The sequence below is a fragment of the Silene latifolia genome, chromosome 11 (genome assembly GCF_048544455.1).
Source record: "Silene latifolia isolate original U9 population chromosome 11, ASM4854445v1, whole genome shotgun sequence".
NCBI classification, from domain to species: Eukaryota; Viridiplantae; Streptophyta; class Magnoliopsida; order Caryophyllales; family Caryophyllaceae; genus Silene; species Silene latifolia.
Window position 1 is genome coordinate 70,662,805 of NC_133536.1, and position 13,480 is coordinate 70,676,284.

Sequence of the window (13,480 nt, forward strand, 5' to 3'; positions counted from 1 at the left end):
GTTATCGTTCTTAGTATGAGTAGCTAAATTATTCGTGCTAGGATGTAGGGGAATTATAGTGTAGGCGGCAATAGAATGAACGCGGCCTTAATTGCGTGTATGTCGATCGACTGACATACTTGGTCGATCGACTGACCTCGTGGGGTTTTACTTTCGTTTTAATTGTTTTAATTCTTTATTCGACGAATCGAGTGCACACGACTAGTTGAATGTTTAGGATATGACTGACCCATTAGATCGAGAGATAGGGACAGTTGATTGACCGCCAATTAAAATGACTAAACTATGCTGAGATCGAAAGATAGGTAAAGTTTAGATTATAAGTCACTTTTCAGGACGAGAGTCAGTATTAGTGATATTAGGGACTTATAGCGAGATCGAAAGATGCTATCTGCTAAGAGTGGACCGAGAGGACCTCTTGTTTCCCGCCTCATGTGTTTGATTTAGACCGACTTAGTTTGCTGCCGCCAAAACTATAACGAACCGACCATCCTAGTACCCCTTCTTTTATCTGTTTTATCTGTTTATTTAGTTTGTTGTCTTTTATTGCTATTAGTATAGACCAAATCAAATCAACCCCCACTTTCGTTACCTTAGACTAAATTAGGCAATTAAAAATTACATTCGCCTCCTTGTGGTTCGACCCTGTTACCACTAGCCTAGGTTAGTTTTAATAGGAAATTATAAATCTTATTTTTGGTACTCACAACGACGGGTATCAAATTTTGGCGCCGTTGCCGGGGAGGCAATTGTTCTAATTTTAGTTGTTTTTATTTAGTCTTTCTTTAGTTTAAGGGACTTCCGTTCCTTAAACTTTTCTTATATTCTTTTTGTAGTTTCTTCTTATGCGCAGGTCACAGGGTGGCGAACTAGTACCGTTCAATCCTGAGATTGAGAAATCTTTGCGCGAGTTGAGACGATCACAAAGGATATTGCCGACAGAGGAAGAGCTGAGTACTCTGTCAAGTTACTACGAGAACGCTCTGTTCGAAGAAGACCCACCTACATCTCCTGTTTCTAATTCTTGGTGAGACAGTTACTTCTCCGAAATTCCAGTCATGGTGAAGAAGCAACTATAGCAAGTCATTCGAGCCGACATTTGCAAATCTATACAAGGGGTTCGAATTACCCGGAGCGATAGGAAATTCGAACCGAAGCCTTCTTATATCGGTTTGGTTGAGAAAAACCAATTCGGGAAGTCTTTGCAAATGAAGATGCAGCCAAGCATATGGAGATATTTATCGACTATTTCTGCTCTATACCCCCGCCGACTGGTGTGACCCAAGACCAGATCAAGGAGACCATGTTCATTTTCTCTCTTCGTGATGCTGCAAGGGAGTGGTATAGAGATCTGGATCGAGTTGCTCATGGGATCATCGATTGGAATTCTTTGGCCTTGGCGTTCTACAAGAAATACTTCTCTGCTTTGAAGACGATTGCCATTAGAGCTCAGATCACGAGCTTTAAACAAGGGCCGGATGAGAACTTTCATGAAGCATGGGTTCGTTTCAAGAAACTGGTGCGAACTATTCCGCACCATGGGTTCGAAAAATGGAGTCTTTGCAATCAGTTCTATAACGGGCTGTATGACGATCGAGGGCTATTTTGGATGTCATGACCAATGGCCGATTTGCTGAGAACATGGGAGAGACTAAGGGGTGGAAGATCATTGATGACTTAGCCACCCATAAAGCTGAATATGGGAATTCGAGAGTCAATCAGAGGAGAGCTGCTGAATCATCTTCTGTAGCTGCACTAGAAGCTCTCACTGCGAGATTTGACAAGTATGAACTGGGAGGAGCTTCAAAAGGAGGTATTTACCAAGTGAATGCTGTTTCAGACGGTCCTTTCGTCTATAGAAGATGTGGAGCTGAGGGACATGTTTCAGAAAACTGTCCTAGTCCTTTTGAGTCTTGTGCTGCCTTTCAACACTATAGGCAGACAAACACGTATTATGAGCCGAATGTCCACCTAAACTTGAGGTGGAGTAGCCAGAATGTCCTGAATCTGACTCAACCTCCACAACAGCAGCAACATCAAGCTTATGTGCCTCCTCATAAGCAACAACAGTACCAAAAACCTCCCTATGTGCCGCAGCAGCAACAATCCCAAAATTCTGATTTTACTGAATTCAAGAACCTGTTGCTGAAAGAGTCCCAAGCTAGAGAGGCCGGGATGAAACTACTAGAGAGCCAAATTGCTCAATTGGCTAGCAAGAGTACCACTCGAGCTCCGGGACACTTACCGACTCAAACCGACCAGAAAGAGACCCTAAATGCCATTACTTTGAGGAGCGGGTCTACCCTGGAGGGGCCTGCCATGGTCGAGGATGCCCCTGAAAAGAATGAGGCGGAACCGAGTCAAAAGAAAGCTTTAACGAAGAATAGCAAGAACAAGGCGTCTACCAGGTATACCAGTCGATCGACTGATATACCCGGTCGATCGACTGATGTGCGGGTTACAGGAGCTTCTGGAACTGTAGACCTCAGTCGATCGACTGAGCAAGATGGTCGATCGACCGAGGCCACTGCTGATATTGAGAAATTTCGTCCTCCAATGCCCAATAATTTGAGAGACCACTTATTTCGGGGTACGACAACTCCGAAAGTATTGGGGCAAGATCCGAGTGCTGATGGGTCCGTTCCGATTCCGAAGTTCGACCCAATGTCGGTCAATGGCTCACATTTGAGACGGTCTGAAGAGAGGTCAACTTCAATAAAGAGAAGGTGGTGGACTTTCAGCCTAAGTCCACTGATGCCGGCATGCGTGATTTAGAGGAAAGGGCTAAGCTACTTCTTACAGCCCCATATCCAGAGAGACTAGTGCCGACAAAGTAACAGGTATCTTTCAGTAAATTTGAAAATCTTGTTCGTAGTCTTAACGTACAAGTACCTTTCCTTGAACTAGTGAATCAAGTGCCCGCTTATATGAAGTTCATGAAGCAATTGCTTTCTAAAAAGAGGTCACTTGAAACTGTGCATACTGTCGCATTAACCAAAGAGTCATGCTCTTATTTGTCTCACACTGCACCTCACAAACTAGAAGACCCGGGTAGTTTTTCTATTCCTTGCAATATAGGTACCTTCTCAATTGAGAAGGCATTATGTGACCTAGGAGCTAGCATTAGCGTCATGCCCTTAAGTCTTGCTAGGAAGCTAAAATTGACTAGGTTTGCGATCCACAGACATGATTCGGATGGTCGACCGATCTGCGGTCCAGCCTATAGGAGTCCTAGAGGACATCCCTGTGCAAATAGGGAAGTTTTTCTTTCCCGTAGACTTTGTAGTCCTAGATATGCTTGAGGATGCCCACATACCTATCATTCTAGGTAGGCCATTTCTGCACACTGCTGGTGCAGTTATTGATGTTGGTTCTGGGACCCTGACTTTCAAAGTGGGGAAGCATTCTATTGTCTTCGCCCAAACAGCTAGGAAGAAGGACCCTATGTGGCCTGTCATCTGTAATACGGTTTCTGAAAAGAAATCATACTTTGTGCTTCCTGATATTCTTGTCTCTACTCCTATTCCTGTCATAACCCCTCCGCCCCAGATTGGGAGCAAATTGGAGGAAGATTTGTCTATCTCTGACATTGCAGGAGCTGGTTTGGGGAAGGAAGAGCCGCAAGTCGCTCCAGCTGTGAAGAAGCCGATCATTCAAAGAGGAGGTCTTGGTTGCCTTAGCTATGGCACTGATGAGGAAGTTGATGACGAGCCGGTCAAAGTGAGAGAGTCCGATTTAGATTCTGATGAGTCCGAAGAGATCATTCACTGGGGAGGTATAGAAGTTGTTGATCCATTGAGTTTGGCAGATGCTGAAGCTAAGAAGGGTGCGGCTAAGAAGATGAGCATCGTTGAGGCTACCTTTAGTAGCCAGAAGCCAACGAAGTGGGCCATACCATGGCCATTCTTGATCAACTATTAGTTGATCAAATGCTTTATCAAACATTTACATTACTGCTTTTACGACTATTTACCATATTTTGTGTGCGCGAGATTTCACATTTATTTCGTTTCTTAGGATTTTTAAGTACTTTAGACTTTGCTTTGGGTTTAGCGCAATTTTGGGCGCGTATTATTGTGCACTTGCAGGGTTTTAGACCTCATTAGCTCAAGTAATTGAGCAAATACGAAGAAATCTGAAGTTACAGCAGCTTTCCCGGTCGATCGACTGCCTTCCATGGTCGATCGACTGAGTTGGCACCTCAAGAGTTTCTGTTCCTGTTCACTTTGGTCGATCGACTGCCTGTTATATTCGATCGACCACTGCCGCTGCTGTACCTGTTTACGACCTTTCCCCTGCTGTGTTGGGTCGTTTTGCGGGATTAAGGGAGTTTTCTACTATATTTTATATCCCGACTCATTTCTGATTTCTTCCATTTTCGTCACTTTGCACATAATTACCGCTTCTTCATTGCTTTCTCGATTTTATGCGTGGTACTTTGTTTGTCTTTTTCAGGTACTTATTGGTAGCACTGCTGGCTACTGAAACCTCCTAGCTCACGCTGGTTTGGGGAGGTTTCCTTTGCTGCGCTTAAAGTCTTGTGAGTTTCTAAGTTTTTACTTCATTGTCGTTTTCATTTGTTTTCCCGCAAAATTCCCGTTTCTCTTTTCTTCATTACATGATTTTGCATAATGGGGACATTGTGCGATTTGGTTTGGGGAAGTAAGGGTTTTACGTCGCATATCATTTGCTTGTATTCACGTTTACATTTTGTTTTGCATTGCTTTTTCATTTCATATATATACACGAAAAATTCAAAAAAATTGAAAAACTTTCGACAAATTTCAAAAAATTGCACGTTTATTTTAGCATATAGGTCGAGTCGGAACGGTAGTATTTCAATGATGATATTGCATTTGCATCTGTTTTTGCCTGAGCCTTGCTAATTGACATGTTATTAGTAGAATCATATATGCATATCTACGAGTTTTCGTTAATTATTTGCTGAACTTGAGACTTGACTTTGATTTTTGGCAAGCTACATCATATTTCTGAGATTTAGAGCCTATAACTGGTGACATTTTGATGCGATCCCGCTAAGTGTTCACAAATTAAGATGTGGTCGTTGGTCACGGTCGAATCAAAACACAATTTATAGCTCCACAAACAACTCTACAATTAGTAAAGAGGCAAGTAAAGGTCGGATCCCAAGGGACGGGAGTTGAAATGAGATTTCTATTGAAACTAGTGGTGTCTAAGGGGTGTCACAAATTGGGTTGATGTAGAAGGTTACTAAACTAAAATAGCAATGAAAATAAACAAGCAAGATGAATTAAAGGGGTGTAAACAATTGATTAAAGGCACTAGGGTGTCATGGGATCATAGGGGAATCATGGGATATGATCATACAAACATGTTCTCAAATTATAAGCAAGCAATTATTGTTGTGATTGATTGAGTTGGGTTATATCTTACAATCCTAGGAAAGTGTGGGTCCCGGAGCCGAATCGATTAGATTGTACAACACCTACAAGTCGACTTAATCTTTCCTACTCAACAACATGCACGGTCTAATGAGACTCGAGTTGGGTTATGTCTTACAAGTCTCATTGAAAAGATAGAAGATGATAGTAAATGCAAGGATTCATAGGCTTAGCATTTCATCAAATATAACATGTGCATGAGTTGAGATCAAAACAAGCAAGCAAATAAAATATGAAAGCATATTAATTTAAGCATGAATCATTCCCTATGTTGGTTTCCCCTAATCACCCATTAACCCTAGCTAAGAGACTACTCACTCATTATCATGTTGATCATGCTAGCAAGGTTGTCAATCATACCAACAATATGAAACATGATGAATAAATAAAAATAATTAACAATAATTAAAAAGGGATTAAGAGATTATACCTACTAATGATTCCAATAATAAAGCAAAGATAAAAGAAGTACTTGAATGCTTGATTGAGAGGTTGTCAATCTCCCAACAATAACCCAAATAGTCTTCAATTACCCAAAATAAAGGATGAATAAAAGAGAGATTAAAGAACCAAAACTTGGATTAATACTTGATTAATACTTGATTACAATATTAAAGAGAGATTTGATTGATATTAACTACACTAATTATTGATAAGAAGAACATGCCCTCTAATTAGACTAATGGGGTATTTATAGTGGAAATTAGGGAGGATGCATTAGGGTTAACTAAGGGCTAAACTAGTAATTACACTTTTTAAGTTGAGCAAGGAGGAGCCGGTATTTTCTGAGAGAAGGGCTTCTTTCTTCGTAGCTTGGAGAAGACAATCCGTGCTGTGCTAGAATCCGGGCGGAATAGGGTCGGGACGGGCGGATTCTGGCGTTGGAATTCGAGCGGATTCAGGGGAATCCGGGCGGATTGTGGAGGGAGAATCCGAGCGGATTGTGACAAAGCCGCTCGGATTGTGCTGCTGCGGGACGAACGGATTTGTGGCAATCCGCTCGGATTGTCAGTCAGCAACAAATCTTCTTCTTTTCTTCCCTTTTCTTCATAAATTCCTTGGGGATTTCCTTGGGGACTCAAGGATCTTTTCTCAACATTGCTCTTCTACTATGATATGTACAAAGGCCTTCTAGTCTTGTCTCTCCTTGATGCTTGGTCATTGAATTCGATCAATTTAGTCTCGTTTTGCCATGAAAATGCAAGATTCTTACTCCTTTCCTACCAAGGGATCAAAATCTCAAAGAATATGCAAAACAAAGAACTAAAGATAAGAAATGACCCAAATAAGCACTAAAAAGCATGGAAACAAGGCTAATTCGGGGGCTAAATATGCGCCAATTATGGTCACATCAAATATCCCCAAACCGAACCTTTGCTCGTCCCGAGTAAAGAGGTGACAAAGACTAGGACCAATACTAACCTATCCTAGTAATATAGCCGATATGAGACAATTAGCGGGTCTCACTCCGCCCCTTCAACTCACAACAAGACAACCATGAGGTAGGATGCCTTCTTGCAAGGCAAGGTGGGTCTTGCCAAAATGGCGACACATCCAAACGTTAAGCACACAAAAACACATAATGGATGCATCTACAAAAAGAATAGCCACGTTCCTCATCTAAGTGGCGGAAATTATCTACAAGGGAAGCAATTCAAGGGTACACACTCCTTCATAGATGCAATTTCTTCAAACTACTAAGCCTAGAAGGATACCAATAAATAACCTCCAAATTGTGTCAAGCTAGGGTACTTTTGTCCTCAATCGTTAAATGCTTTTGTCAAAAGTAAACTCCCTATGGTGTTAGAAACACTGGAGGATCGCGGAATTCCCCCTCTTGCCTAGACAAGAAGAAGGGTCATCCCCTCTCTACCATGCTCAAAAATGGATAAGATGGATAAAGGGATCAATAAAATTTGAGTTTCATTTGGGATTTTGCTTTGGTTTTTGTTTTTCCCCCAATTTCTTGTGGCATATAACATTTGAGAACACTTTCTTTTTGCCATTTCTTTTGATTTTTGGCTTTTCAACACTTGACAAATTTTCAACTTTTTGCATTTTCTTTTGAACATTTTCAAAGTCACCCCAATTAGTAACGAGGGTGCCTTGTATTTGAAGCTTAGGAGTTCTATTTTTGCTCCTCTTTTCATTTGATGCATTTTTGCAAACTTTCTTTCACTTTTCATTTCATTGAACTCAAATTGATTTCTTTTTGTGCCCATTCCCTTTTGTTGACAAAAATATGGTAAAACATGGATTAATGATGGTTGCATGGTTTCAAGGGTCACCTTGGAATAAACGGTAGCCAAGGAGTTATCACACCACAAGGTAATCTTGACTAGGCCTTAATCCATGGGTCAAAGGATACTAGCATGACACATCCTAGGGTGTTTTACAAATATTCTAACAAGCAAAGTCTTAAGAAGAAAAAGCATCTACTAGGGGCTATATACACTTGTCAAGCTTCCCAAGTAGACGGTTTCGCAAAAAATTTTCTAACATGCAAACTACATGCCATGATGCAACTAACATATATACATCCTAATACAATTGATTCTACCAACTAATATGCCATATAAACTAAATGCAAGTCCTAAGTTCACATTGTTATACCGCATCAATCAAAATAAAGCCACATAGTCATTAACATAAAGAGGAAAAAGGAGATTTGAAAGATCATACCATGCGGTCTTCAATATCCTCATGTCTCGGATGTGGCGTAGTCAATCAATGTGAACAAGGATAGAACAAACACCATATATATACAAGACAATATATACAAGACTACAAAAGGAAATAAACATGTTTTTGGGTTTTCAATTTTCAATTTTTTCAATTTTTTTGGATTTTTGAATAAGAGTTAAATGTTAGAATTCCCATCCCCACACTAATATGGGCATTGTCCTCAATGGCCAAAATGATGGAAATTATGCAAAGATGATGCATGATTTCTATACTAAATGCAATCTATACTAAGCTACACTACATGATGCATGGTTTTTGTTATGACGGTGAGGATAATTTAGATTACTTCCCGTTGTGTATGCATTAACTTCCCCAAACCGAGTGAGACACTATTGCTAATGTCCAAGGATGGGTGTAGTTCATGCATACACTATGCTATGCATGAAACTAATTTGTCATTTTGGATTTTTGAAAACGGGAACAATAGAATGAGAACACCTCAATGGTACCGAGGTGTGAGTCCTCTAATGGGGCTAGGACTACTCCAACAATGATCAAAATGAAATAAAATACAAAGAGAGAAATAGACAAACCATGAGAGTGTAGGAGTCTCCAAGGCTTGCTAATCTTCCATCATGCTATCATAATCACTTCCCTCATGAGAAGTGGTGACATTGCCACTTTCCTTGTCATTTGCTTCTTCACTTTCTTCCTCATCTTCCTCATCATCATCTTCACCATCCTTTTCTCCTTCACTTGCTTCTTCTTCAATATTATCATCAATTTCCTCATCATCTCCAACAACCTCATTGTCACCCAAAACGACCCTAGATGCACCCGGAAATAAGACTTCTCTATCCGCCCAACTAGGCAAAGGACAAGATGGATCAAGTAGTCCTTGCCTAGCTAAATGTAGGAGGGGTGGATATTGAGCCAAGTAGGCATTTTTCCGATCTTCATAGGCTTGCTTGTGCATTGCTTGCATGAGAAGAGTCACATAGTCTTTCCCAACTTCAACTCCTTCCGGCTTGAACTCTTCATACTTAAAGGGGTAAGGTGGTATGACAATGGAAGAGGAGGGCATTTCAAGATCACCATTTTGTTGTTGAATGATATACTCGGCTTCTTTGGAAAGGGGAAGTCGATAATTGGTCCGGTGGACGCTTAGACGGCAAATCTTTGAAGGCAAGGTGAACGATCTAGCTTCACTAGTTAGCCATCCATACTTAGTGTCAAGGGGGTTATGGGCAACCCACTTGAACTTGTGAATCATAGTATGCATATCAACAAGATGGCCACCCTCCTTTGCTTTGTACTTGTTATCCTTATTGAAGTTAGGATCAAAGTGCTTGGCTAGGAGTGTAACTAGGCCGCCATTGACAATAACGGTCGTGCCCTTCTTCCCATAATCTATGTTGAGCCATCTATCTACCAAGAGCCTCAAAGAATTGTAAGGCTTGGTGTGAACTCTTCCGATATTCAAAGCCGATTCAAGGAGAATAAAATCAAGTCTTGTGAAATGGTTGGTATCTTTCCTAGCAATTATGGTGTTACCCACGACCTTGTGCCATACTCTTATGCCCGGATGGTGGACCAAAAGAGCACGACTCGCATGAAAATCCTCAAATTTCTTCCCGAAGATTGCCTCCCAAAGAGGTTCGGGGTCATACTTTCCATAACTCTTAAAATAACTCGGTTCATCACTAAGACCCAAAATTTCACCCAATTCCCTAAAGGTAATGCGTCTACTAACATTAGCTAGATGAAACTCGATATTCTCCCTATTCTCAACTTTTGGTGACTTTCAAAGAACTTAAAAATTCCAGGGTAAGGGAGGAGTATGTCAATTCCCTTGTTTCAAACAATTTCTTCAACCCCATGGCATTGAAAAAGGCTTTTGTTTGTTCAAGAACACCCAATTTTTCTAAGGTATCTTCACATATGAATTTGGTGGATTGTAATGACTTCATAGCAAACTTGACAAAGGTATTTCTATGGGTATCGGAAATAAAAGTTACCTCCGGATAATGCAAAAGTTGATCAATTACCGGAGTAGAAGGTGTTGTTGCTCCCATAGAAGGTTGTTGTTGTTGTTGCACTTCCAAGTTTGGTTTTGCTACCACCATAGCCAATGCTTTCTTTGTTTGAAGAGCCTTTTGCCTTTGTGAGAGTGCCTTAGCCTTTGGTGCCTTTGTTGCCTTTGTTGCTCCCTTAGTCCTTGCCATTGATGAACTAACCAAGAAAAGACTGAAAAATCTTCAATTTGTAGTATGCCCAAATCGATTTGAAGGTGAAAGGCTTTGCCTTTATGAAAACAAAAATCGACTCAAAGGTTGAAGATTTTGTGCTTGGTTTTGATTTTTGTTGAGGAAGGAGTGATTAATTTGTTGTTGGAGGAATGGTTTGATTTGTAGTTGGTGAATGTTGTTGAGGGTTTTTGTTTTTGTGATGGAGAGGATGAGGGTTTTGATGTTGTGGGTAGTGTTTATGAATGAATGAATGAATGAATGAAGGTGGGAGGGGTTTTAAAGAGACCGAAATTTTCGAATCTGCAGGGGCAATCCGTGCGGATTCTGCCCAATCCGTGCGGATTCTGCTCTTTCTGAACTTTGCAAAACTCGCCTAAAGACGGGCGGATTTGTAACAATCCGCTCGGATTTGCTGAACACGGGACGGGCGGATTTGCTTAAAGACGGACGGATTTCAGTCCAGAAAATTTTGCTTGTTTTCCTCAGCTGCAAAGACGGACGTCTTTCTCACAAGACGGACGGATTCTACAAGACGGGCGGATTCTTCACAGGACGCCCGGATTCAGCAACAGTCAAGAATTTTTCAAAATTCAGCTCAGTTCAAGACGAACGTCTTTTCTGCAATACGCTCGGATTCTTTCAGACGGGCGGATTCTTCCCCTGTGTACACGGATTCAGTTCCATCCGTGCACACTGCATTTCCCATACCGTTCTTCCATTCTTTCTTCAAGTCTTGTGTTCGTCGTTGTGGGGGCACTACTAAGGCATGGATAGCCTAGGAAATTGCCATCCCCACACTAAGCTAAATGCACTACACATAAATTGAAATCGTTAGTCCCTCCCTCACTTTCTCTCAAACATGACAATTATTTTGATCAAAGTAAATAAAAATCCAAAGATGACAAAAATGCAATACAAGAATTGAAATGTAAGTTAGGGAGTTAGAAATATTTACAAGTGGTGGTTTAGGGAGGACTCCACCAAACTCTCATTCTTGATGAGATGTCAAGGGGGCATGTCCAAGGTGTTGTTAATGTTGCTCAACACCTTGAAGAAGTAATCAAAAGCTTGTTCATTATCATGGTAGAAGTTCTCAATAGACCGTGGCCCTTGTTGTTGGTCTTGATCGATGGCATTACCAATGTAGGGATTAAAAATCCCTTCAAATTCGTCGTCCCAAAGACCTCAAACTTCATTGAGTTGATCATTGAAAATCTCTTGCTTAGATGGAGACAACTCTCCCAATTTCTTCTCTTGGCCAATGAGGCCATCCTCTTCTTCCTTGGTTGATTTTGATGAGCTTTGCAAGCTCTCCTTGTCACAATTCACTTGCTCTTTGAATGGAGCATCTTCAATTTTCTTCTTCCATTGGAGTTCCGATTTCTTCCTTTCATCCTTTCAGCTATAATGATCAATCATGAAACATGGCTCATGCAAACGAGGAGCTCTCATAGTCTTGTCAAGATTAAAAGTTATGCTTTCATCTCCTACTTCTAGAGTGAGCTCACCATGTTTCACATCAATCACCGCACCGGCGGTGTGTAGGAAAGGTCTTCCTAGGATGATTGGAATGTTGGAATCTTCCTCCATATCAACAATGACAAAGTCCGCCGGGATGAAAAACTTCCCAATTCGCACGGGGACATCTTCCCATATCCCTAACGGTGTCTTCGTCGATCTACCGGCCATTTGGAGTGTGATGTTGGTGCATTTAAGCTCTCCCATCCCCAACCTTTTACTCACCGAGTACGGCATGACACTCACACTAGCCCCAGATCACATAAGGCTTTGTTGATCGTCGTGTCGCTAATGGTACACGGTATTGAGAAGCTTCCCGGATCCTTTAACTTTGGAGGTGAACTCCCTTGAAGTATTGCACTACTCACCTTAGTGAAGGCGATAGTCTCAAGCTTCCGGATCGACTTCTTCTTTGTGAGGATATCTTTCATGTATTTCGCATAGGCCGGAACGTGATTGATTAATTCCGTGAAAGGAATTGAGACTTCTAAATTCTTCACAATTTCCATGAATTTTCCAAGTTGATCATCAAATTTGGTCTTGGCTTGACGACTTGGAAAAGGAAGTATAATCACAATGGGCTCCTTCTCCTTGGCCTTGTCTTCATTTTTCTTTGAACTTTCTTCTTTTGATGATTCTCCATCTTTGGAGTTTTGCACAATTTCTTCCTTTTCACTAGCTTCCACAACTTCATCCTCAACTTGCTTCTTCGGTGCTTCATACCTTGTACCACTTCTCAAGTGAATGGCACTAACCGTTTCATGTCTAGGGGGATTACTTTGAGGTGGTAATTGCCCCTTTTGTCTTTGTGAGCTTGAAGATGCTAGTTGAGTCAATTGTGTTTCCAACATCTTGGTGTGAGCTAGAATGTTGTTGATGGTGGTTTCCTTTGCTTGGCTATCTTTTTGCATTTGAGTGAAAAATTCTTGTTGATTCTTTTGCATTTGGAGGACCGCTTTTTGGACATCAAAGCCTTGGTCATTTTGGTGATTGTATGGATTTTGATTTTGGTAACCTTGGTTTTGATTGTAAAAGGGTCTTTGATTTTGGTTTCTCATGGGTGGTGGAGTGTATGTTGTTTGAGGGTTTTGAACATTTTGGCTTTCGTATGAGAGATTTGGATGGAATTTGGTGTTTTCATTGTAAAAGTTGGAATAAGGGGTACCACTCTTGTATGCTTGGAAAGCATTCACTTGTTCATTTGTTCCCCTACATTCTCCTTGGTCATGTCCCAAAGTTCCACAATTCTCACATATCCCACTTGGGATTGATGAGGATGCCGTCATGGCATTAACATGATGCTTTGATGATTTTGAGTTTTCCTCAAGTCTAGCCATAGCTTGTTCAAACTTCAAGTTGATTGTGTCAATGTGAGCACTAAGTTGAGCACCCAATTGAGTAACGGAGTCCACTTCATGCTTTCCTCCTCTAGTAGCCTTGCGAGGTCTACTATATTGTGAGTTATGGACCGCCATTTCCTCAATCTTGTTCCATGTTTGATTGTCATCAACTTCGGTGAACATTCCATTTGATCCCATATTGAGAATGTTCCTAGAATCTTCATATAAACCATTCCAAAATTGTTGCACCAAAAACCATTCGCTA

The 13,480-nt window shown here is 41.0% G+C and overlaps 1 non-coding gene across 1 annotated transcript; it reads right to left on the reverse strand.

Moving 5' to 3' along the window:
• Nucleotides 1-1,438: 1,438 nt before the first annotated feature.
• LOC141616188 (small nucleolar RNA R71) lies at nucleotides 1,439-1,545 on the reverse strand. The gene has a single exon (XR_012530551.1). It is a non-coding gene; the product is annotated as a small nucleolar RNA R71 (small nucleolar RNA).
• Between the last annotated feature and the right edge of the window lie 11,935 nt (nucleotides 1,546-13,480).